The sequence below is a fragment of the Cydia strobilella genome, chromosome 10 (genome assembly GCF_947568885.1).
Source record: "Cydia strobilella chromosome 10, ilCydStro3.1, whole genome shotgun sequence".
Lineage (NCBI taxonomy): Eukaryota > Metazoa > Arthropoda > Insecta > Lepidoptera > Tortricidae > Cydia > Cydia strobilella.
In genome coordinates, this window is record NC_086050.1 from 2,559,799 (window position 1) to 2,584,334 (window position 24,536).

At 39.0% G+C, this 24,536-nt stretch overlaps 1 protein-coding gene and 1 non-coding gene across 3 annotated transcripts in view; both read left to right on the plus strand.

Annotated features, from left to right (window-relative positions):
* Window positions 1–24,536, plus strand: part of LOC134744676 (max dimerization protein 1-like) — a 445,229-nt gene that overhangs the window by 187,101 nt on the left and 233,592 nt on the right. The gene's annotated exons all lie outside the window — the stretch shown is intronic.
* On the plus strand, window positions 11,083–11,154 carry Trnaa-ggc (transfer RNA alanine (anticodon GGC)). The gene has a single exon. It is a non-coding gene; the product is annotated as a tRNA-Ala (tRNA).

Genomic DNA, 24,536 nt, shown 5'->3' on the forward strand with positions numbered 1-24,536 from the left:
AAACGTGACATGACATAACATACGGCGTTTTTTGCTATATCGGATAAGATGTGGCACACACAATAGAAAGTGTACCTACTCACCTTATCGCCTACGTCACTGATAAATTTAATTCGTTTATCCAGCTACATTAAAAAATAAACGCTATCACTACGCAATACGACCTACATTCGGTTGTTATGTAGGCACAGCTGTGATAATATTTCCAATGCCTACTATATCGAACGCTCAAGCGGACCAATGTAGATTTAAGACCTTCGGTTCGTGTTCTTCTCTCCCTCTCACTGAGCTTACGCGTGAGCGAGATGGATGTGCGTGCTCGGGACCGATCATGTTTTTGAATTTTAATTCGATGTAAGTTTTAACAAAAAAAACCAGTAAGTGACGAGTTCGATCAAAAATAAAATTATGCATTTTTAGGTTTTTTTTTTTTTTTTATGATGAATAGGCAGGCGTTTGACCACGGTCCCACCTGATGGTAAGTGATGCTGTGGTCTACGGTGGAGCACGCTTACCTATGAGATACCTATTAACTCTTGCCTTGCCCCAAATTGTGCTCATGCATTTCATATTTTTAGCTTTAGTGCAAAAACTGTTACAAATTTTTAAAGTGCATTTTATACCTATGTTCGTGAGTTTTTTTTTATCGAGAAAGGAGGCGGAACCGGGGTTCGAATTGATGAAGTCACTAGAGAAAATCCTCAAGATTGCTATTAAAATTTTTGGCAACCGTATTGTGATCTAAAGGGGCCCACTGACTATCAGTCCGCCGGATGATATCGGCCTGTCACGGAACTGTCAAATTTTTGTTCTAACTGACAGGCCGATATCGTCCGGCGGACTGATAGTCATTGGGCCTCTTAAAAAAGCGGTAGGATTTTTCAAAAACTCCGCTCTCTGAACTTACGGCACCTTAAGTTTTGGGCGTAAGAAATCTATAGTTGGTATGGTTGGTATAACAAAAAAACTTTACTCATCCTTTTCTTTTGGGTGCTAGTACTAGTGTATGACAAAGATAGTATGATTCTCTCTGTCTATGTTTGAAATGAGACAGTCCTTTGACAAACTATAACACATTCTCATTCTGGTTCTCACGAGACGATGCCTCGCTTGCTCTAGATAAACGTTCGCAATCCACGTGTATGTAGTTTGACATTGACATTGAAAGCTTTATTTTAGTAGGTGTTGTTTTTGCCGGATCTTGATATTATATCGGATTATCGGCTTTGTTGGGGGTCAGTGCACGATTGTGCTACCTGTAGGGCTAATATGGTCGGTTTTTTATCATCTATCATCATGCCTGTCACGTTCTAACAAGTATGTAAGTGCGAAAGTGACGCATGACATGACAAGTGATAAAAATGCAACCATGTTAGCGCCTCTGGATTCGACTTTATAAGTGAATTCCTGTTGCCAGGGAGGTTATAATCCCAAAACCTCCCTGGCAACGGGAATTCACTTATTTTTTTGCCACCGTGTATATACCTATAAAGTAAGTTTCGAATATCTAGTAATATGCTCGAGTCTCAGATTTTTTTATAGTTAAAAGTTTTTTTAAACAGAAATCAGTGCGGACGGATCCGGCCCTATTACTCTTTACCCTAGGATAAGTTAAAAAGTAAATTGGTTTTATTTTTATATTAATTGAAGAGATTTGAAGACATTTGACATTTTTTGCAATTGCGACTCGGTTCGATTGTTTTTCGAGTACTTGTCTGAAAGTGAATTGACCCATAGCATAGTTTTGCTTTGTAGTTTCGATTAAGTATAATTAATTTGTACTTTTGTACGTAGGTATGCTGGTGTTGCCATCTGGTGGAGGTGACGCATGGGTGATGTAGAACAGCGCTCCGCTATGCCGACCTTCAGTCTGTAGGGTTAGCAAGCACTTGTCAGTTATGTGAAAATTATAGATAACAATATTTATAGTAACTATTATCATGAGAGCCCGTACATGTCATGCCATTGACGCAAAAATGACGTAATTTAACATAAAGGAAGTTTTTTTATAACTCTACAAATTGAGATATATAATCTATTGACGCGTAGAGAAATAAATACTTGTTAATACACTTAAAAATCTAAAATAAACACGGTGACTAAAATATAAGTGCAATCCCGTGGCCAGGGAGGTTTTGAGATAATACCACAGAATAACTATAATACTGAGCAACTTTTACTATGGGACCAACCCCGAAATCGCGAAAAAAAATTTGGTTGTATCATACTTTTTGCTGGTCCATTTTCTTTGGGAGGGTAATTTTTTTTCGCGATTTCGTGGTTAGTCCATAGTAAAAGTTGCTCAGTATAATCTCAAAACCTCCCTGGCCAACGGGAATGCACTTATTTTTTAGCCATCCTGTATATTATTTAATGAACTAACAAAGTATATATATCGGTTAACTAAGGAGGTTGACAAATTATTAATTATTCAGAAAATATTAAGTGGAATAATGCATGCAGCGTGACGTAATTTTTTCGTCAACGGCATGATATGTACGGGCCCTGATCATCACCAACCTATATACCTATGCTGGTCCTCCTCTCATACCTATGTGGGTTTGTGTTATAGTCCCAAAGTTTTTTTAATGGGGATGGGGCACTGCATTTCTTCGCAGCGTACCGCTACATGCATTTTATGTAATTACTAAAATATGTGTCTAATCAAAAGTTAGGCGTCCCCAATGAGGGCTACCGCGTTTAATTTCGCCGCTAGGGGCGCTAGTGTAAATAAAGGTCTTTCAAAATGTCAAATGCATCGAAGTTTTGGGAGTTTCAAGCTTTTTATCGGGAATTTTCATTCCTTATTCATAAATTTCATAATTGTGGCAATAGATATAGGTAACAATACATTTTAATGTTAGTGGTTTAAAAAGAGTGCCAATTAAAATATATGCAAAAAATGACACATTTAGACGTTAAAATACCTTTGTGTATATTAAGAATTTTGAGATCTGTTTTTCTGGATCTACATCTACAGTGGCGCCCTGGCGCCGACTGGTGAGCACAAAAACGGTAGCTCTCATTGTTCTCACTGAGCGCCAAAAGTATGTCTTACGCAATGAAGGCCGATCCATCGGTTTGCCGCTGTCTTTGTCACATTTCGCAGGAAAGAACGGGAAAGAACATACGCGCCAAGTGTCAATTTTGATCGAATTTTGTCGGTTTTTATTTATTTTAAAAACGTTACCTTACAACATCGAAATTCTAAAGCTATGAAATTACTATTTATGTTAAGATTGTTTTTTCTTCTTTTATCACATAATAAATAACCGAGTAAAGTAGGATTAAAAGTCCGAGTTAGAGGTTACTTTGGGAATTAATTGTATCGAGCGAAGTGTCATAATTCGTGTATCGGAAGTATTAATTAATTTAAATTTAAAATTGTTGCCAACCCTATTGAATGCAGCGCTGGCGCGAGGTCGCCTGCGCCGACCTTGCACTGCATAACGTCCGCATCAAAAGCAACGTAAACACCTCTCGTTCCGATGTGCGAGAGGGATGTCGCTATAATACACGTATAGCGTTGTCTCGCTCAAACATAGGCGTGCGAATCGCAACCAGCGTGATAACCGCCTTGCTGCATTAATATCGTGCACTTCACATCCACTGTATTACTTGAACAATAGAGACCGAAATTGAACAATTACAATAACCATTACGCCCACTTAACTAATGCAGTTATCAATGCCTTTTTGCGAAAACGAGGGGCACACTAACTATCTCCGCCGGACGATATCGGCCTGTCAGTTGTTCGGAACTGTCAAATTTTTGTTCTAACTGACACTACAGAGCACTACTTATTACTTTCTTTACCTAAAAAAAAGCGTTACTACGTTAAAATATTCCTTATGTAAGGTCAATAAGGTCTCCCTACATATGTCGACGGGAAATCGACAAAAGCCGATAGAAAAAACCTTTATGTCTGCGCAATAAGAGCGAAAAAGTCGACATATGGAGGGAGACCCTAAGTGTGGCACACGGATAAGTGTGGCTGGCATTATTCGTGCTAGTTTACACATTTATTAGTGGTTATTGCGTTCATTTGCTACTTGAGTTTAGTGGCAAATGTATGAACACGCAATATCATCATCATCATCATTCGAGCCTTCAATCGCCCACTGCTGAGCATAGGCCTCTCTTCGTGTACGCCACTTATCCCGGTCCTGGGCTAAATCAATGTGTAAACAGTCCCCAATTTAAAGGCCAGGCACGGGTGTACCCGTTTAGACCTTAGGTCAAAACACAAGTTTATATTATTCCCAATAGTTTTTTTTAACCTGACATGGGCTCTATTACACTAAGGCAATTAGAGCGGTAGGACTGTGTGGGGGGATGGTAGCCTGGGGAAAATCCAGGACCCTTCCGCATCACACGAGATGACCTTATAATTAGTAAACCATCCACATTCGTAGAGAATGTAGAGATACATGTACACAAACATATTATACTCTAAATATTCGAGTATGGCGTATGTACTATGTGTAAATGTACCAGGCAAGCATGTCTCATAAGGGTTGCCGCCGCATAGCTTCCTGCACATACATCATGCTCTCTACTGTTTCCTGCCCTTTTTCACATCACACCCCTAAAAGCCTAACGTTCTAACTTCACACTGGTTCTTCGCACTTATTACGTTTTGGAGCTGTTTTCGCGTCATAACCCTAAAGCTAAACGTCCCAACTATTGTCGTTCTCAAGTAAAAGGTACCACACTGTCTCTTACCACAAGGACGCTCTGACAGGTTATTCGTATAGAGATGCAAGCAAATTTCCCCCTTATGGTAAACGACAATGTGGTACCTTTTACTTGACGACACGGACTTACATGCGTTTAGCACGTTTTGAAAATGAGTGGTTGTGTCCTAACTATATACGGACTTTGTGGGCGTTTAGTGCTTTTTGGAATTGAGGTACAGTGTTGTAAATTACCTAAGTTCTGACGCGGGTAGGTTTTAAACTTATCTGTATGATGGAAGGTTCCGTTGCCTGGCGTGGTTTAATTTTGATACGGTGCGAGTATGAACGGTATTCACGATTTGCTAGTTTTGATATATGCACGCATTAACTAAAGGGGCTGTCAATTGCAATTTTTTACGTAAAGGGGGCCACTGACTATCAGTTCGCCGGACGATATCGGCCTGTCAGTTGTTCGGAACTGTCAAATTTTTGTTCTAACTGACAGGCCGATATCGTCCGGCGGACTGATAGTCAGTGGCCCCCTTTACGTAAAAAATTGCACGTTTTGATTCATTTGCTTAACTTAATTGTCATTTGACCGATCGTTTTTTTTGTGTCAGTTTCAGAAATAGTACTAATCTAACTATTGTGTTATTTATGAGTGTTATTTTTGTTACAGGTATGTTTTGATTAAAAGAAATACAGGAAAAGCGTATGTAGGTATGACATTTTAACTTAAGAAATAACGGTATTATATGCATTAATAGGTACTCTAAGAACAAAATTAAATTACTTTCTATGAAAATATTTTAATTTGTGTTATTTTAAGTAGACACACTACTATTTATACTATTAACCGAATTAAATGTCATAAGTATACGAAGAAAAAAAAATCCTGAGGCCTCCAGTGTATTTATTTTTATAATATTTAAAATATAACATGCGATTGTATAACTATTTATGCAAACAACACGTATCGCAACCGCAATTTTAAATATTTGACAAACATCCAAATGTTCTAAAACAGTCTTTCAAATTAATGTTCCCAAGTTCCCAACATTGTAGTAAACACTAATAATAATAACCTTTAGCACTTGAACGCATTACATGCGCCAACGCATTCATCTGCCATCCTTTTCACTCTGAAGTAAAACAAAAGAGATGACAATTTTACTTCTATAGATATCTAAAAGACTAACGTCGAATGTTACCATGGAAACGAACGGCGCTTATGATATTTTAACTGTGGCCACAGACTAAACACATTCCCAATGGATTTCTTTGGAATCTGCTGCGCGTAAACAAATATTGCATTTTGTTTTTAAATATTTACATTATCTGTGGGATTGAATGCGTTTAACACTGTTATATGGGTTCCATCTGTGAGAACGAGGTATTTTAATGTGAAGTTAATTGTATATTACTTATTACTTATTTTAGAATGATGCCAAGTTGGCATTGCCAACGTTTGTTTTGAGCAGAAATGAAGTCATTGTAAATAAGTCCATATATTTAAAATAATTATATGACCTGTATCTGTACCTACATTGATAAATATCGCACAAAATATTGTTGTTGATATTCTGAAGTAGTTTGATTGGTGTGATAATGTAGAGGTAGGTAGAGAAGGCCAATAGAGAGTAATCTCTCCAGGTATGTTTTGTGCCGGGGACCGAAGTCCACTGAGAGTTAGTTAGGAGTTGTATATATAGTAATATGTCAATCGGAACTCCGTAAGCTCGATGTAGAACGTGCTAACGCCATCTGTTACAATCTTGTGGCACGACGTTGCCAGTGACAGAGGAGACGCCACAATTGGCAATGTTTTTTACTAAATTCTGTTTTTTTATTCCGTATACTAAAATGACATTTCATGTGGTACTAAGAAATGTCATGTCTTACAAATGAAACGTCATTTTAGTCTACGGAATAAAAAAAACAGACCTTATGAGTTCATGCATGTTTGTATCAACGTATTGATTGTACTCTATCAAACGATTTAATCAGTAACCCAAAACCATGTATTATTTCTGGCCCGATTGGCCCCTGTTTCATCACGCTGACAATTGTCACCTGACAATGTCATCACTGTACCGTACATTGCTCTCCCAAGAAGTAAACATTGGCTCTAGATGCTGTCGTTACTTGCCGGCACAGAAATGTACAGCGGGGCTAAGATGGACGGCTATCTATCATTTGTCACCATACCTGTCACGCTCTAACAAGTACGTAAGTGCGAAAGTGACGCATGATATGACAAGTGACATAAACACGACCAGGGATCCGTCACTGTCTGTACTTACCCCTAGTGTAAATTTCATTCTATAGCGTGACGTGACGTTTACGTTAAGTCTCATTTTGTATGGGATTTTGAGTTTCCAAAACGTCCCGCTTGGCGCGCTGTTCAAAATCCCATCCGACATGAGACTTGACACAAACGCCGTACGTCACGTCAGTCTGTTTTTTTATTCCGTAGACTAAAATGACGTTTCATGTGTAAGACATGACATTTCTTAGTACCACATGAAATGTCATTTTAGTCTACGGAATAATAAAATAGGAGTACTGATGACAATTGTCGAGTGAAATAGTTGACTGGTCTTGCAATTCTCTTAACGGTTAACAGGGCGATGTAATCATAAATTACGAGTAGATAGGTACCATAAACAAAGATACTAGATTTTGTTACATGTTTATTTCCATTAAACAATATAGTGTTATTCGCAAAGTACTCGAGACTTACAAGTGTTAATAAATAAACAAGTTTTATTGTGCTATAACGGGTCGTCGTAAAAAAATCAATTTGGACGCGTCCAGACATCTGTCTACGGATTATTGCTGCCATTCCGTCCACGCTTAATTAAATTTCATTATTACACACGAATAAACGAATGACAGTAAAGTTAAAGTGGCATTTGATTGTCGAAAAAACTACCATCGATTTCTTAACTTCTAGCGGACATACATATAACATAAGAACTAAACGGAAAGAAGAACATACAAGACTTTATAATCAGTTTTCGAAATTTCCGACAGAGAAAAACATTGCGACATTATGAGGGAAGTAAATTCGAACCCAGGAACTCCTGCTAGTCCTGCTTCGTCGGGAGGGGGGTCACTAGTGTCACTACTGGGCGACTGGGCTAAGAGGCTGTTGGACTAGCCTCTGTTTAACGACAGCCACATTGACAATTATCATCTGACAATGACAATTCAGTAAAACAAAAATCAATTTGGACGCGTCCAGACATCTGTCTACGGATTATTGCTGCCGTTCCGTCCACGCTTAATTAAATTTCATTATTGCACACGAATAAACGAATGACAGTAGCCGGCAATTTTATATGCCATTTAAAGTGGCATTTGATTGTCGAAAAAACTACCATCGATTTCTTAACTTCTAGCGGCCATACATACAACATAAGAACTAAACGGAAAGAAGAACATACAAGACTTAACAATCAGTTTTCGAAATTACCGACAGAGAAAAAGATTGCGACATTGTAAGGGAAGTAAATTCGAACCCAGGAACTCCTGCTAGTCCTGCTTATACGGGAGGGTCACTAAGTGTCACTTAGTCACTGGGCTAAGAGGCTGTTGGACTAGCCTCTGTTTAACGACAACCACATTGACAATTATCATCTGACAATGACAATTCAGTAAAACAAAAATCAATTTGGACGCGTCCAGAGTCTGGACTCCAGACATCTAGCTGTGTACGGATTATTTCTGCCGTTCCGTCCACGCTTAATTAAATTTCATTATTGCACACGAATAAACAGCGAATGACAGTGGCCGGTCATTTTATACTTTCACATACCCGAAAACCGTTTTTCAAAGTTGAAGTCAAAGAACTAATGTGGTATTTTCTATAAAAAGGGACCTTATTGTCGATGGCGCTTACGCCATTATAAACGATGCTCCGATATAAATACAATGCCGCGCGACGTTGTGCAGCTTAAGCGCCATCGACAATAAGGTCCCTTTTCATAGAAAATGCCTCTAATGATTAGACTTATATTGACCGGGATGTAGACCGTGATTACCTTTTGTATTGTGACTAATGATTATTAAATAAACAGTTCAGTCGCCATCAGATATATCGGAGCGGCCAAGGTGTTCACAATATCTGAACACGCACTCTAAAGCCTTGACAATAGAGGCGTGTTCAGATATTTGTGAGCACCTTGACCGCTCCGATATATGTGATGACTGTACAAGGTTGTTAAGGAAAAACGTATATCTCAAACTCGCTTCGTACAATTTTATTAGTAGCCCATTTAGTATAATATAATTAGTAATTTATAATAGATAAGGTAAAACAAATTTCTATGTGGGGGGGTCAAGTCTATCTCTACAGCTGACTGAACATCATTTGATATTATTCGAATCAATGCGACTGTTAAACTTGACGTCTTGAATTATTGTATATTTTACAAATATACGGCGAAGAAAAAAATCTTGAGGAAGTCTACATACCTAATCCCCATCAATATCATGATTCCCTTCTACAAAGGAAGGATATGACTGTCGTTTTCGTATAAACGAGTGCCAATGCCAAATCTGCTGATTAGATTATATAGCCTAACGATCCTCGGGCTGCCATGTAGGTATATAGTATGTACCTATATTATAAATACTTGTGATAACTTTTTAATCGCACATTTCTACTTAGATGTCTGATATTAATTCGAATGCTAGTTTATTTGTCACAATGCGGTATATTCCCTAGTGAATAATAAGTCGAACCAATGTCATTTTCAATTTACACCATCTATCACGGGAACCCCCGTTCAATAATACTTGATTACTAATCTAACTAGCACGAATGGTTATGTATATTAGTTCTCGAACACTCAAAAATGGCTGATCATGAAAAATAGATGAATGTTTGAAAATTTTATTTCTATCTCAACTTAGCGTTTATCCCGGCTGCGTTTTCAGCTGCTGCTTTGAAGCAAGGCTCGGAACCGGTTTATAAAATACCGGTAAATACCGGTTTATTTCGATTTTCCTCCGAACTTTCATAAGAACACGAACGTTTTAAGAACTTTATTGTAACCTAAATAAACCGGTCTATTTGACGAGCGACGAGACGGCCAGCCGGCCTGGTGGTGTGCCACGTAATAGAACATAGACACTGACATAGGAGGAAACCGGTTTTTATTGTTATAAACCGGTTAATCTGACAAGAACTTTATGGAAGTTTTCTCCTAAAAAACAGTTTTATAATAACGGTTTTTTGAGCGTAACCGAAACTAAAAGGTTTTGCGCCAAGTACATGATAACGGTCTGGAAAACCGGGTTCCGAGCCTTGCTTTGAAGCCCAGTCCGCTTTCCGACATTTCTTCTTCACTTTTCACGGTTTTATAGATTTTTTGAGAGATCATTGTCATGCCATCCGACATGAAATTTAGCATAGAGAGCATACAATCCGGAGTATCTACCATCTAATATACTCTACAGGAATCAACGTTTTTCTTGACAACGAAGCTTACAAGATACTTACATAATTTTGTATCCTTTGTACGGTGAAGCATGAAAATTAGGTGCATATATATATTTAATTTGATACTAATCCATTACTCATTAAATGCCCCAAAAGAGCATACCAAACGTTGTCAACATATTAACATAACCATAATAGGTATTAGTGTTTCCATAATAATATGCCGATGCCGTGAGCACTTCAAAAACCTTTTGTAAAACGTAAAAACGTCTGGCGCATTAAGGCGTCCATTAGAGACCTCTTATTTATATCTGCTTCTTACAGACGTTACGTACTAGAAACAGGGTAATACAATAAAGGAAAATAATGTATGTCTGAAAAGTAGGTAGCTACTTCATCATGTCAGCCGATAGACGTCCACTGCTGGACATAGGCCTCCCCCAAGGCTCGCCACTCCGACCGATCCTGTGCCGCTCGCATCCACCGAATTCCCGCGACCTTCACCAGGTCGTTGCTCCACCTCGTTGGAGGCCTACCGGCAGTTCGTCTTCCGGTACGCGGACGCCACTCCAGAACCTTCCGGCCCCACCGGCCATCAGTTCTGCGAGCAAGAGTACTAGAAAATAAAAATTGCGCGTCTGATGTAAATAGATTTGTAATATTTCTGTCTGTAATATTTTACGTGTTTTACCAAAGTATCTAACAGTTGAGAGAAATAGTATAAATACTACGGAGGTAAAACATATTCAGACTCAAAAACTTGTCACTTTTCAACAGTAAATGGTCGTATGCAATACTTGTATTTATATGTTAATATATTTTTCCTTTTTTATTGTGGGACGTACCACATTATTACAATCTATAAATTGTATATACGGAAGTCAATCACAATGAAAAAATCAAACGATGATCAACTCTGGTCAACGTGGGACTCGAACCCACATCCTTGGACTTGGTCAGCTGGCGCAATTGGTAACGCATTGGACCGGCAATCCAAGGATGTGGGTTCGAGTCCCACGTTGACCAGAGTTGATCATCGTTTGATTTTTTCATTGTGATTGACATCTGTATATACAATTTATAGAGTTGTATTTATAATATAAGGTTGATAGAAATATCTCAATTTCATCGAAATTGCTCATAAAATTACACAGGCGTTTGATTTCTTTTGAGTGCATACGCGTGATAACGCAATTTTGCCGAAAATTTCATCGAAATCTTGGAATATGTAGTTTGAATCCCTGTTTGCGAACGGATTTACCACAATACTGAGGATGTCTCATAAATAATGTCGGGTTTCGTAACTAAAAACTTACTACACCACAATTTATACAATTCGTAACCTGTTACGATAATTCTCTAGTTCTGTAAAGACTAAAGAGTGCAATTGTTGTACTTTATTAAGTGCGAGTCGGGATCGCGTACGAAGGGTTCCGTACCATTACGCAAAAAACGGCATGAAAAATCAAGTTTGTTGTATGCCCCACTTAAATATTTATATTATTCTGTTTTTAGTATTTTTTTGTTATAGCGGCAACATCCGTCAAAATTTCAACTGTCTAGCTATGACGGTTCATGAGATACAGCCTGGTGACAGACGGACAGACAGACAGCGGAGTCTTAGTAATAGGGTCCCGTTTTTACCCTTTGGGTACGAAACCCTAAAAACACCTTGTTCTCCCACAGACAAAATTAAGTAAATACATTCTTTTGTAGCTCAGCTACCTTTGGTCTAAGCCCAAAGAATGGTTTTATCAAGGACAAAGAGCTGGCTGAACGTTGGGTTAAAACTATGGAATACTATGGGCTATATTTTCAATATTAAGGTTTCTTTTAATATGATTATTTAATATACGAAACTGAACATTGAACCCGACATTATCTATGAGACACTCAGTATATATAATTACTAGCTTCTTCCAGGAACGCCAAGGCGAGGCGGCTCCAAATATACTTGTCACGCGTCTCGTTAATAATTAGTTCTACCGTATCACGATAATTACATATATACTGTAATTAATACCTACACGTGTTATCCATTGCTGAAGCGGTATTTCGACTACAAAAATCTTTTATTGATATGCTCAACTAGCTCTTATCAGATAAGTCTGCCCGGGATATAGACCGTGATTACCTTTTGTATCGTTTTTGAGTTCCCGACGACCCGTGAACAAGATGCATGTAACTGCGTCGAAACATTGGAAGCTCAAAAACAATACAAAAGGTAATCACGGTCTATATCCCGGTCAATATAAGTCTAGTGAAACTAACCGTGAATATTTCAAAACTCTTAGCTCTTATCAAGTAAGAATGAGCGAGATGCACACACCTAACCAACCTACTCGTATAACACAATTTAATATCGGCACAACCAGATGTGGCGGCATTATGGCGGCCATTATTAATATCCCCTTAATAAATTCACCAGTGTATTACAAATGAGGTGTAGGGGTTGTATTTCAAAAAATCTTTACTAATATGCTCGCAGAACTGATGGCCGGTGGGGCCGGAAGGTTCTGGAGTGGCGTCCGCGTACCGGAAGACGAACTGCCGGTAGGCCTCCAACGAGATGGAGCGACGACCTGGTGAAGGTCGCGGTAATTCGGTGGATGCGAGCGGCACAGGATCGGTCGGAGTGGCGAGCCTTGGGGGAGGCCTATGTCCAATAGTGGACGTCTATCGGCTGACATGATGATGATGATGAATATGCGAGTACGAGCGAGATGCATAGATTTATAGAAAGTAAGTTACCTACGCACACGCCATATTAATTCGTGGCACACGCTGTCGAATATGTCAGTGTCAAACTGGTGCCGTTTACATACATATGAAATATAAAAAATTGTGATCTTTTGGACAAAACAATATATTTTTATAGGTCAGACCAAGAAAAGTGTAACGATTTTGATAACACACGCAGTGCAAGTGTAAGTTTAACTGAAATCTTAACTACTTGACATTCATTTGACATCACTCATGGTCATTTTCTAACTCAATAGGTTATAGATATGAAATGAACAATTTATCACAATAAATTATGATAAAAAAAATACAAGACAAACAAAAATATTTTTTTTTAAACTTCCAAATAGGAAAAAAATAATGGTACCATACGATTCCTTACATTTTATTTTAAAAATAAATTGCGGTGGCGGGGTGGCCTAGGGGTTCATGGCGTTAGCCGCGATAGCTAAAGACGCCGATTCGAATCCGGCCTTCACCACTGGAGGGCTTCGTCACTTTTTCTTTAATATATGACATCTATTACAGTTTTTAAAAATAAATTTTTAGCAACAATATACATAAACGCAATATTTCACTGACCAAATTGAAATTTTTTTTGTTTTCCATACATCGAAACGGCTAAAGCGACATTACATGGTGAAGTCACGATGTATTGTCATTTTGTTAGAAGCGTTCAGTAAAGTGCGGGTGAGACTTTGACCATCATTTGTCACTTTTGTATTGCTTTAAGACAATGGTTCCCATACAGACATTTGATCCTCAAAATAAACCTGATCGACTGATACCATAAATGTAAATTTTACAAATACCCTATTAGAATATCAGCACCATAGCAACGCGTAAATCAAACAACAGTAAATATATAAGCACATAAATCCACAGACATATTCATCTGAAGCTTAGCGTGGCACAGACAGACGAAATTAACGTTATTTAGTGTTTGGATGCATGCCCGCTCAGGTGTGATTGTGGGGACAGGGCGCTTATTCTGATTAAACGATTCGGTGTTCATTTGATATTGATATCAAATCTATATAAATTCAAATTCCAATTCAAATATAATTTATTTCGGAAACAATGTCCATAGTTGTTAGTAACAAAAGTTTACTTAGAGCTAGTATTAGTAGGCACCTTAAATTAATATATACATAATAACACACTCAAGAACAATCATACATAACCTAGCGAGCAATGCAAAAGGTTCCAGTGCTTCTGGAAGCGCCCCTCACATCGCTCTGCAATGGTGTTCAGTATGCTGTTTGGGCTGCCCCGTAACCTCTTCACTAAGGATGCCACTCTTTTGCGCAAAATAGCTGCAAAGCTGTCCGTGTGTGCATCGGTAAACATCTGCGATGCACTACAAAAACGCGGCAGCCCCAACAGCACCCTGAAACCATTGTTATACTGGACTCTAATATATATCTATATAAGAAAGAAATAAAAGTAATAAGAAATAAGAGTAATTTGTGTAACGTTTTTGACGTGATAACGTCTTACAAATCGATGAACACATAGGCTAGTTTTCACATAATGGAGAACAAAAATAAATAACAGCAATTCTCAGCAAGTTCTTAAACGTAAGTTCCCCCTATCTTAGATGCTACATTCGCGAATCTGTGCCTCTCACGCATTTTATGGGTTTAATTTAAATATTCCCTGAACATCACAAGACAGATGGCGCTGGTGTTATTGACAATAGGTGTGCGAGCGTGGGCGAGAGTTTGAAGACGCTCGTGTAAAGTGATCTTTAAGCCTTATAAGTAAGATCAATTTGTAATATTTAAATGTTATCAGTGATGAAATGGGAAAGGCAACTGTCATTAAGATTGTCTAAGTGACCTTCCCCTACAAACAAAGAAATGTCGTCAAAAGCGCCTTCTACAAGCTTTGTCCGGCTGTGAAATTAAGGCGGTTCCCTGAGCCAGAAGGCGAAAAATCTCCTTATATGATCCTGTTTTTCTAAGAGGCGTTGATATTCGTAGACGTGGAAAAAATATATGTAGTTCTTGACTATATTATCTTTAACAATATAGCTTCCGATACACGAATTATGACACTTCGCTCGATACAATTAATTCCCAAAGTAACCTCTAACTCGGACTTTTAATCCTACTTTACTCGGTTATTTATTATGTGATACTATAAACAAAAAAAAAAGAAAAGACAATCTTAACATAAATAGTAATTTCATAGCTTTAGAATTTCGAAATGATTTAATGTACTGTCATCTGCAGAACGAAAGCCGCAAGAATATCTGACACGATCTTACTTGTAGACCCAGAGCGTGTCACATATTTTTGCGGCCTTCGAAGAGTAACATATTATTGCAGCGGCCGTAACACGGTAGCATTTTTATCACCTGTCACCATGCCTATCACGTTCTAACAAGTATGTAAGTGCGAAAGTAACAGGCATAGTGACAGGCGTTAAAAATGGAACCATGCTGCCACCTCAAGTGACTGTACCTTTGTGATTAGCTTTTAACGAACTTTTCCATTTGAAACTTACTTGTGGATTTTGGTATATTCAAACGAATCTAGAAACAGGTTGAAACTACTTATTACTTGTTTATTTACCTATTTTCCACAGCTAACAGAAGCATACTAGATGTGTAGTCAGTGGGTGCCGTGATACATGGTTCCATGAGCCTTCGACTATGCAAGTGAAATTACGGCTCTCGATAAAACAATGGCCATAAAATGCGACTTGTCGATTTGTCTCCGTCGTTCTCAATAGCGCTGAGTGAGACGTAATCGAATTGTTTTTGGTAAACAGATAAGGGCTGGGTTGTAAATGCGGCAAACGGAATTGCTTTCGGAAAATATTAAAATTTCACAGATGATGTATTTCTGTTGCCGCTATAATAACAAATATTAAAAACAGAATAAAATAAATATTAAAGTTGGGCTCCCATACAACAAACTAGATTTTTTGCCGTTTTTAGGGTTCCGTACCTCAAAAGGAAAAAACGGAACCCTTATAGGATCACTCGTGCGTCTGTCTGTCTGTCTGTCCGTCTGTCACAGCCTATTTTCTCCGAAACTACTGGACCAATTAAGTTGAAATTTGGTACACATATGTAAGTTTGTGACCCAAAGATGGACATGTAACGTAAACATATTAATTTTAAACACGGGGGCCACTTTTGGGGGGTAAATGAGAAAATTAAAAAATAAAGTTTGTCAAAATATATCGTGTTACATATCAAATAAAAGAGCTCTTTGTGAGAATCTCAAATATTTTTTTTTTATAATTTTAAAGTAAATAGTTTAGAAGTTATTCAAGAAAATAGGCAAAAAATTACCATTATCCCCCCCTCTATCTCCGAAACTACTTTGTCAAAATTTTTGAGAAAAATACACAAAATAGATCTTTACCTATAGATCACCGGAAAACCTATTAGAAATGTGCAGTCAAGCGTGCGTCGGACTTAATTACTTAGTTTTTGACCCGACCCCTACGGGTCTTTTAAAGACATTTCACATAAAAGATACATTGTTTAAATTGTGTAATGTACGGAACCCTTGGAACGCGAGTCCGACTCGCACCTGGCCGGTTTTTTGCGTAATGACTCGCACTTGGCCGATTGTTTTAGTTATAGTATCTATCTGCCACGCTAATTACTTTACATGTATAGACATAACTTATTTTATTACTGCTATTAGAGATCTCATCCGCTACTATTGATGGTGATTGGATTGCACTAGTCCAGCTAAAGATCATCCTTTATCACTAGCTTTTGCCCACGACTTTATCTGCGTGGAATCAGTAACAGCAGCTAGAGTAAGTTTAGCGCCTGGAGAAAGTGTAATAGCAATCATTCAATTTGAGGATAAGCTTAATTGATTTTTGAAAAGTAATTTCAAGCCTCAATTTTTGTTCCGTCTGCACAAACGTAAATAGGACATTGTCAATACTATGGTTTATTTTGGTAACAATATTTTTGTTTTTACACTCACCGACAGAAGACAATAGACATATTGTGCGTACATAATATCAAATTTCATAATCAATTCAATACTCGCCCGGGGGACTCAATATATTTTTCCTCCGAAATTCTGCGTTGAACACTATTCTACCCATTTCCGCCATTACAGAGGGGGAAAACATAGATTACAAATTAATAGACGGTGCATACCTTTTTTTTTACCCACTAAACCCCCTCTTTGCCGCCTCTATAAGGCGAGGCCACAGGAACGCCGAAGTACTCTTCCGCAACCTCGCCAGCGGCTGTCCGAACTCCGGACCAGAGGGGCTACCGCGAAAACCGAAATTCGCAAATTCTTTCTCTTTTACTCCAATGCAGGTGTAATTAGAGTGACAGAGAAAAATTCCCGCAATTTGCGAACTTCGATTTGCGCTGTTATAGTCCCGACTCTGGGGAAATTACACTCCTCCACAGTGGGCGCGTTGATTACATGTGCATATACCTAAAACAAGTCACGGTGAAATCGACATATACTGGCGCAGTCATACTGAATTAAATTACACGATCGCTAATTTTAGTTTGCATTTACGGACCGTATATGCATTGATTGATAATGTCAATAGGTAAGGATTTTGATGCAGGGGTAAACATGGGTTATTGTAGTACCTGTTTGCCTAAAACTTTTGTATAGCGAGCTGCAAACGTGCATACCCACTTTATGAATGGACTTGACACTTGATTTATGAAGTGGGTATGCAGTTTTCCAGCTGCGTGTACATTAAAGTAAGCAATACGAGTGTATGAAAAAAAAAACCGATAATATATTTTAGAAGTTAATAAATAGGTAGCATTATTAAGGGTTGAATCCTCCTTGTAAGTTAATATACCTTACCTGTAGTACCTGTGACAAAAATTGAGTATTGGGCATGGGTAATTAGATATTGGAACTTCAGTTTCGTATATTTATTATTATCTCCTTTTAGCAGTGACAACAGTGACAATTTGTGCCTTTAAGCCTAGCTTATATTAAGTCATGTCTAACTTTCTATAAATTAAGGTGTAATTTTTAACACTAACCGTCATTCTTGTGACTACTAACCGATCATAAAAAAATATGAACGCCCATATGTTCGTAATGTACAAGAAAGCTACAGTACGGTAAGAATGGCGACGGATTGTAAAGCTTACCACCTATATGACTACCACGACCACTCCAACAGTGTGACGACAAACAAAATGTTCGTAATGCACAGTCTAGACGAAGTAATCTGCAGGGAAACATTTTTGGCGGAAAAACTCCTCTCTTTTTCTGATTTAGGATTCCGCAGTTTCAGTGAAAATGTTATGGGTTTGATGAGGCCTCCCGGCTTCGTTTGGAAAATTTATAACCCTTTTATTTCATGTGGAAACTATGTGGTCCTGTGGCTTATTTACGGTCGTGTATATATAAAACAGACATGGCATTAAAATAGGGGCTTATATTTTTTGAGATTTGCCAGCATTTAGAAGTAGGCAGGGTGTCGAATTCACCCTTGGTCCCTACCTTGATGTATTTATTTATTTAAACTTTATTGCACATAGGAATACAACAATGTACCTACAAATGGCAGACTTAATGTCAAATAGCATTCTCTACTAGTCAACCATGGGACTAAACAGAGATACATACAGAGAGAAAATTATATTGAATGAATTATTTATTGATATCGTCCATTAATCCCGTTCTGTCGTAAGCGTAAGTCAATTTCTGTCACCATTTTGGACTTTAGCGAGTTTTGATTATTAATATTTATAACTACATAGGTAATTTATTTAATCGCAAATAGTGAACATGCCTTAGGTTAATAACAACTTTACTTAATTAAAGTAATATGGTACTCACCGACCCGCAAACACTGTCCTAAACTCACAAAAACAACGTATTTTCGTGAAAAATAAATTTCCCTTACTACCTTTTTCGGTCAGGATAGAACAGCACTTAGGTCCTCGTGTAATTGCCAATGAGTACGCGATTGCAGGAGAATCTAGTTCTAAAATAACCGGTCTGACGGCCCGGCCACGACATCGCGCGGCGGCGGCAACGGTGAGCGGCGGCCATAGGTTGAAGCAAGACACAGCGATTGGACCTTTCGTTCCCACCTATGGCCGCCGCTCGCCGCTGCCTTCGCCGCGCGATGTCGTGGCCGGGCCGTGATACAGTACTCCTAGTGTATTCATTGGATAGCGTGACGTGACGTACGCGATTGCGTAGTCTCATTTTGTATGGGATTTTGAACAGCGCGCCAAGCGGGACGGCTTGGAAACTCAAAATCCCATACAAACGCGTACGTCACGTCACGCTATTGAATGAACTTTACACTAGGGGTACTAATACAGATATCAAGTATAGGTAGGGTAGGGTAGGAAACAGTGTAGGGTAGAAATCGGCTCGAATAGTGGCTCAGTCGCCCCAATATCACCTCTATCATGTTGGAATTAGGTTGAGTGAGCCACTGTACCCGGCAATTTTTTCCCGAGGCACTGTTTCCTACCCTACCCTACTTATCGTTATTATTTTTATACAAATTAACTAGTACTATAGGGTATTTTACTTCTAAAATAAATTATTTTACACCATGCATGAAATAAAGCACCAGAAGATTAATAGAGAAACATAGACAACAAGTATTTTTAGACACAATTTCTATTTTAAAACCCGCATACAACTATAAAGAGTAGGTAATTTGATTGTGACGTCACATGCTAGTGTTTCATATAAATTCCATAGTAGTAAAATCGTTTTGACAGTTCGAAAAAAAGAAACTGATTTGACTAGTTCAAATACCCTATTCAATTTCGGCATCTCGGTTTTTTAAGTAATTTTGCGTTTATTTCGCTAATCTGATAATTCACTGACTTTAACACACTTTTATTTAGCTATACTACGTATATATGTGTCTCAAATCTTACAACTTAAATTTGAAACACTTCCTAATATTGGATTCGATCGAGTTTAAGCTCGAATCGAGTAGATATACATGAGAATTGGAAGAAGTACAGTCAACAATAAAAGCCTGTATCACAAAAATGTTTTGACAGCAAATCATACCGGTAAGGATCTGACACTGAGTATAGCCTATCAGTCCGCCGGACGATATTAACCTGTCAGTTGTTCGGAACTGTCAAATTTTTGTTCTAACTGACAGGCCGATATCGTCTCGCCATGGTAGAGTGTACTCGATCCCATGGCGCCCCCAAAAACGGCAGAGAGGATACGAAACGCCGGAGTGGGTTTAGTGGGTAGGGCCAGGTTCTCCCTCCCCTCTCGCCGGTTGAGAGGGGACAGGAGCGGCGAGTCCCACACACCCCCCCATCAATGGCCTTCTCGCGGCCGGGGGGACGGTGCGTAACAGCATTCACCCACTCCGTCAAGAAAAAAAAAAAAACTGATAGTCAGTGGGCCCCTTTACATGTGATCTATCCTACCGTGCATAAAAGCTGTATACCGTATTTTCACATCTTATACAATAAATGATTTCCCGCCCTTGCTCTTTAAGGTGACAGTCCATTTCTGACCGCAGCTGCGCGACTGCACCGACACTACTGCAGCGGCCTGAACGCGTCGGTGTTATTGTCAATTTCCATAGTAAAATGAATGACGATATCGACTGCACGTAATATGGTGATTTTAACGTTTTCCCGACCGCAGCTGCACTACTGCTGCGACACGTCGGTGTTATTGTCAATTTCCATAGTAAAATGAATGACAAGACCGACCGCACGTAGCATGGCCATTTTTGCGTATTTGGTGTATTATTGCAACTGCGGCTGCAGACCGCACGTCAAATCTGTCACCTGCACTGAAATGTCTTTGGTCACAGATATTAGTAGTTCTAAGCAAAGAGGATATAACCACTACGTTCTAAGGAGCTTATTACACCCACGGACAAAGAATCCCGATGGTACAGTCGCCATATATCGCAGATATATCGGGGCGGCCAAGGAGGTCACACATATCTAAACACGCCTTTATTGTCAAGGCGCTAGAGTGCATGTTCAGATATTTTTAGCACCTCGGTCGCTCCGATATATCCGATGGCGACTGTACCTACTGTAAACTTTTTTGCTAATCTATATTGAGCCCTAGGAGGATATAACAAAACGGAGTAGCCATTGGCATTCCCCTCTGTCGAAAATAGTCGGCCAATGGTCATACACAATGTATGGACTGACGTTTATCTGACATGGCTATTTTGACGTTACGTATACATTTGACGTTCCCCTCCCCCGCAAAAATTGGCAGACGTTTTTGTACCGCAAATTACAGACGTGGCGGCTCCGTTTGGTAATATCCTCCTAGATTGAGCCATGTCACAGAGCCAGTCAGGAAACTATAATGATAGGTCCGAAAAGAGAGCGTCAAATTCAGAAGTTAACTATAGTCTGGCAAACACTTCGAGCAACACCGGCTTCCGACACGTCGGAAGGGAGGAGCCCAAGCGATATCTTACCGTACAAATCGTTCTGCCATTTTTTACGGAGGAAAACGTGCACACAGTCGCACTTCTCACTCACTACTTACAAAATCCAATCTCTAATGATGACACAAATACATAGAAAATGACACACGTCAAAGACAAGTCTTGCACACCTCGATCTCTTTATAATAAAGAGCGCATTACACAATTATTGTGTGCAACACGAGGTGTGTGTTGTACGTACCGCGCTGGTTGTATGCATGCACAATTGATCTTGTACCTCGACAGAGGGGAAATAGTGCGAATGCCGACTCCCTTCCGTGTTGCTCGAAGGGCAAACCAAATCTGTCAGTAAATAAGAACAACCAAAAATCTACTCATCCATTTCCTTTGGGTGCTATAGTATACTAGCCCAAGACAAAGATAGTATATGATTCTCTCTGTCTGTTTCAATTGAGACAGTCCCTATATTTTCCTATGTGATTTTTTTAACATTTCATGATAAATTCATTATATAAACTGTTCTTATATTTTTTCGTAGTTTTGCGAAGATAGCCATAAGGCCTATAAGCTCGACAGGGCACGAGCGATAGAGAGGCAAATAGAATACCGAATATTCGGCAAAGTGGCCGAATAGGCCGAATACCGAATAGTTGCGAATATTCCTGGCAACTCTAGTCGTAATATCATAGTATAGTTGGTCATCTAATGTTTGAAATGAGACAGTCTTTTGACAAACTATAATTATATAATGTCGTTTATGGTGACACTTTCTCATTTTGTCATTGCAAAGCCATTCCTGAGCTAAATAAAAGAAGCAATCATTAATTTTTATTACAAGGGGCAAAGATGTTGTTTAATATCTCATGGTATTGATACCCAAACGTACGAAAGGATACAAAATTTAACTACGAGAGAAGCGAATGCTTTAAAATTTAGAATATTGACAGTTGCGGGGATCTCAAGGCATGAGGGTTAAACAAACTTTGTTACAGTGCAACACGTAATTTTTCATTACACCAACACGAGGAAACCATTTATTATTCAAATTAATTTATCCGTTTATCCGATATATCCGATAGGCCAAGGTGAGGGAAATAGCTTAAGGATTTCTTGTCTCGCCCGTCAAGTTTTATATGGATGGTGCGGTCATATCATGAAGAGTGGGACACCTGCAACACGAGAGGAATTATAAGATTTAAATTTGTGTTTCAGTTTGAAATACGAAACTGGACAATATGAAGTGTAAATTGCGCAATTACTTATAGCTCTTACAAATTATTTTATTCATCATACTTCATTGTTAGGTACCTAAAGAAAGTAAAATTGGCTTAATATGAATACTTAGAAAGATAAATCTGTAATACTTTGCTAATACGGAACGACTGTCTGCCCACCATTGGATAATTTATTGTTACGTGTCGCATCGCCATCTCCGGAACCCACGAATCACTGCAGAAATCAATGAAAGACCTGATAAAGAGCCTACCTGGCATGGTTTTGAGGGGACGTTTATCACAGACTTCTAAATCCAGCCGCACGTTTCTGACGGCCGAGTAGGTACCTATACTTGATGCAGGTGGATTAAGTAGTATATATCACGAACTACATGAGTCCCGTTTGCGTCGGCTTGCTGTGTGCGGTGGTCACGCATTCAGGCAAGAGGATGGGGAAGAAAATTTCACAATGTGATCTTACCTTAATGTTAAGAATAATATTTTTCTTCTGCATTAATTTCATTTGAGGAATTTGGTTGTATGTCGTCAATTATTAAGTCTCATTCAATGTTGAATTGCTTTTCATTTAATCGGCAATATTCCCTGAATAAACGATCACCATTAAATATCAGATTTTATATTAATATTGCGTAGCTGCCTTCGTCGGACTCTGACTATTGTACTATTGTAGAAAGGCAAACTGGTCTTCTTTTTCATGTAACATGTAGCATTATCGTCACTCGCTTCTTCTCGTAAAAAATACAAAACTAAAATAAGTATTTTATTTGTACGTCTGACATTATATGACTTGACATTGACAAGCCATCAACGAACGCTGTCGCGACTGCACGCCGCAACAGCAGCAGTCGTGCTGCTACAGTAGTGCTGGACCGCGTAACGTCGCAACTGCAGTGCAGCGGCAGTCACAAATGGACAGTCACCTTTATGCTTTTTCAATGACATCCTGAAGTGGCGGGATAAAAAACGTAGGTCAGACAGGTTTACACAAGTAATGCTTCGGTCCACACGGGTCTGTTTAGTTTAACCGACTTTGTAAGTGGGGGGTTTTAGCGAGAGACGAGAGATGGCCTGATTCGATCAATGCTTATAAGAAGTCACTGCGATACGATACCAATTTGTGGTGTCAAATGTGATTATGTAACTAAAAACGTCGTTTTTGACACTAACAGATCGGTATCGTATCGCTGTGACTTCTTAGGGCCACGTACCATTCCACCCGGGGTTAACCCGTTAAACCGTTAACCCAGTGTCAAATTGTACTGGTAACCATGGTAACTCCAGGTTTAACCGCACTCCGGGTTAGTGGGATGGTGCAAAGGGCTGGTTTTCGTGTCAGTGAGAATCTTTGCCTTGCCCATTCGTTGTCCGTGGTTGGTGACAACAACATATTTAGATAGTTAGTGGTTAAATATTTAAGTGGTTAGTGGTGGTGGTAAGTATTTGGTGGTTATTTTTCTTTGACCTTTTGTAGCTGTTTTTTGCGACAATAAATGACTTTATATATATATTTTTTTTTAATGTAGAATACTAAAACTTCCGTGAGACACAGACATATTAAATATATTAATAACGGGTTACTCGCGTATTTCTCGAGGGTAGTTTCTCGCCTCCCCTGCCGCCACCGGCGCCCGCGCCGAGTCATCGGGCGCGGAGGGCTGCGGCCCGCAGTCTGTGGCGGTCCGTCACCGTCGACGCAAGCTCCTGATGACGCTCCTCGGTACGGAGTGAAACATGTCGAGCGTTTTCGACTTAAAATACGTGAGTGACCCGTTATTAATATATTTAATAATGTAGATACCGCTCACATAACTGAACCCATCAGTAACGCGACTGTCACAGGCCTGCTATTTAGGAGCCATAATGATGTTTGTTATAAGGTTGTCAACGTCTTATTAGGTAAGACGGCATTCACGGCATACATTATTACTGGGATCCTGTTACATTCATTAATGTTTTAATGTATCGTCATATGTAATACTTACATAACTGAACCCTTAAGTAAAGCGGCTGTCGCAGGCCTGCTATTAGGAGTTGCATAAA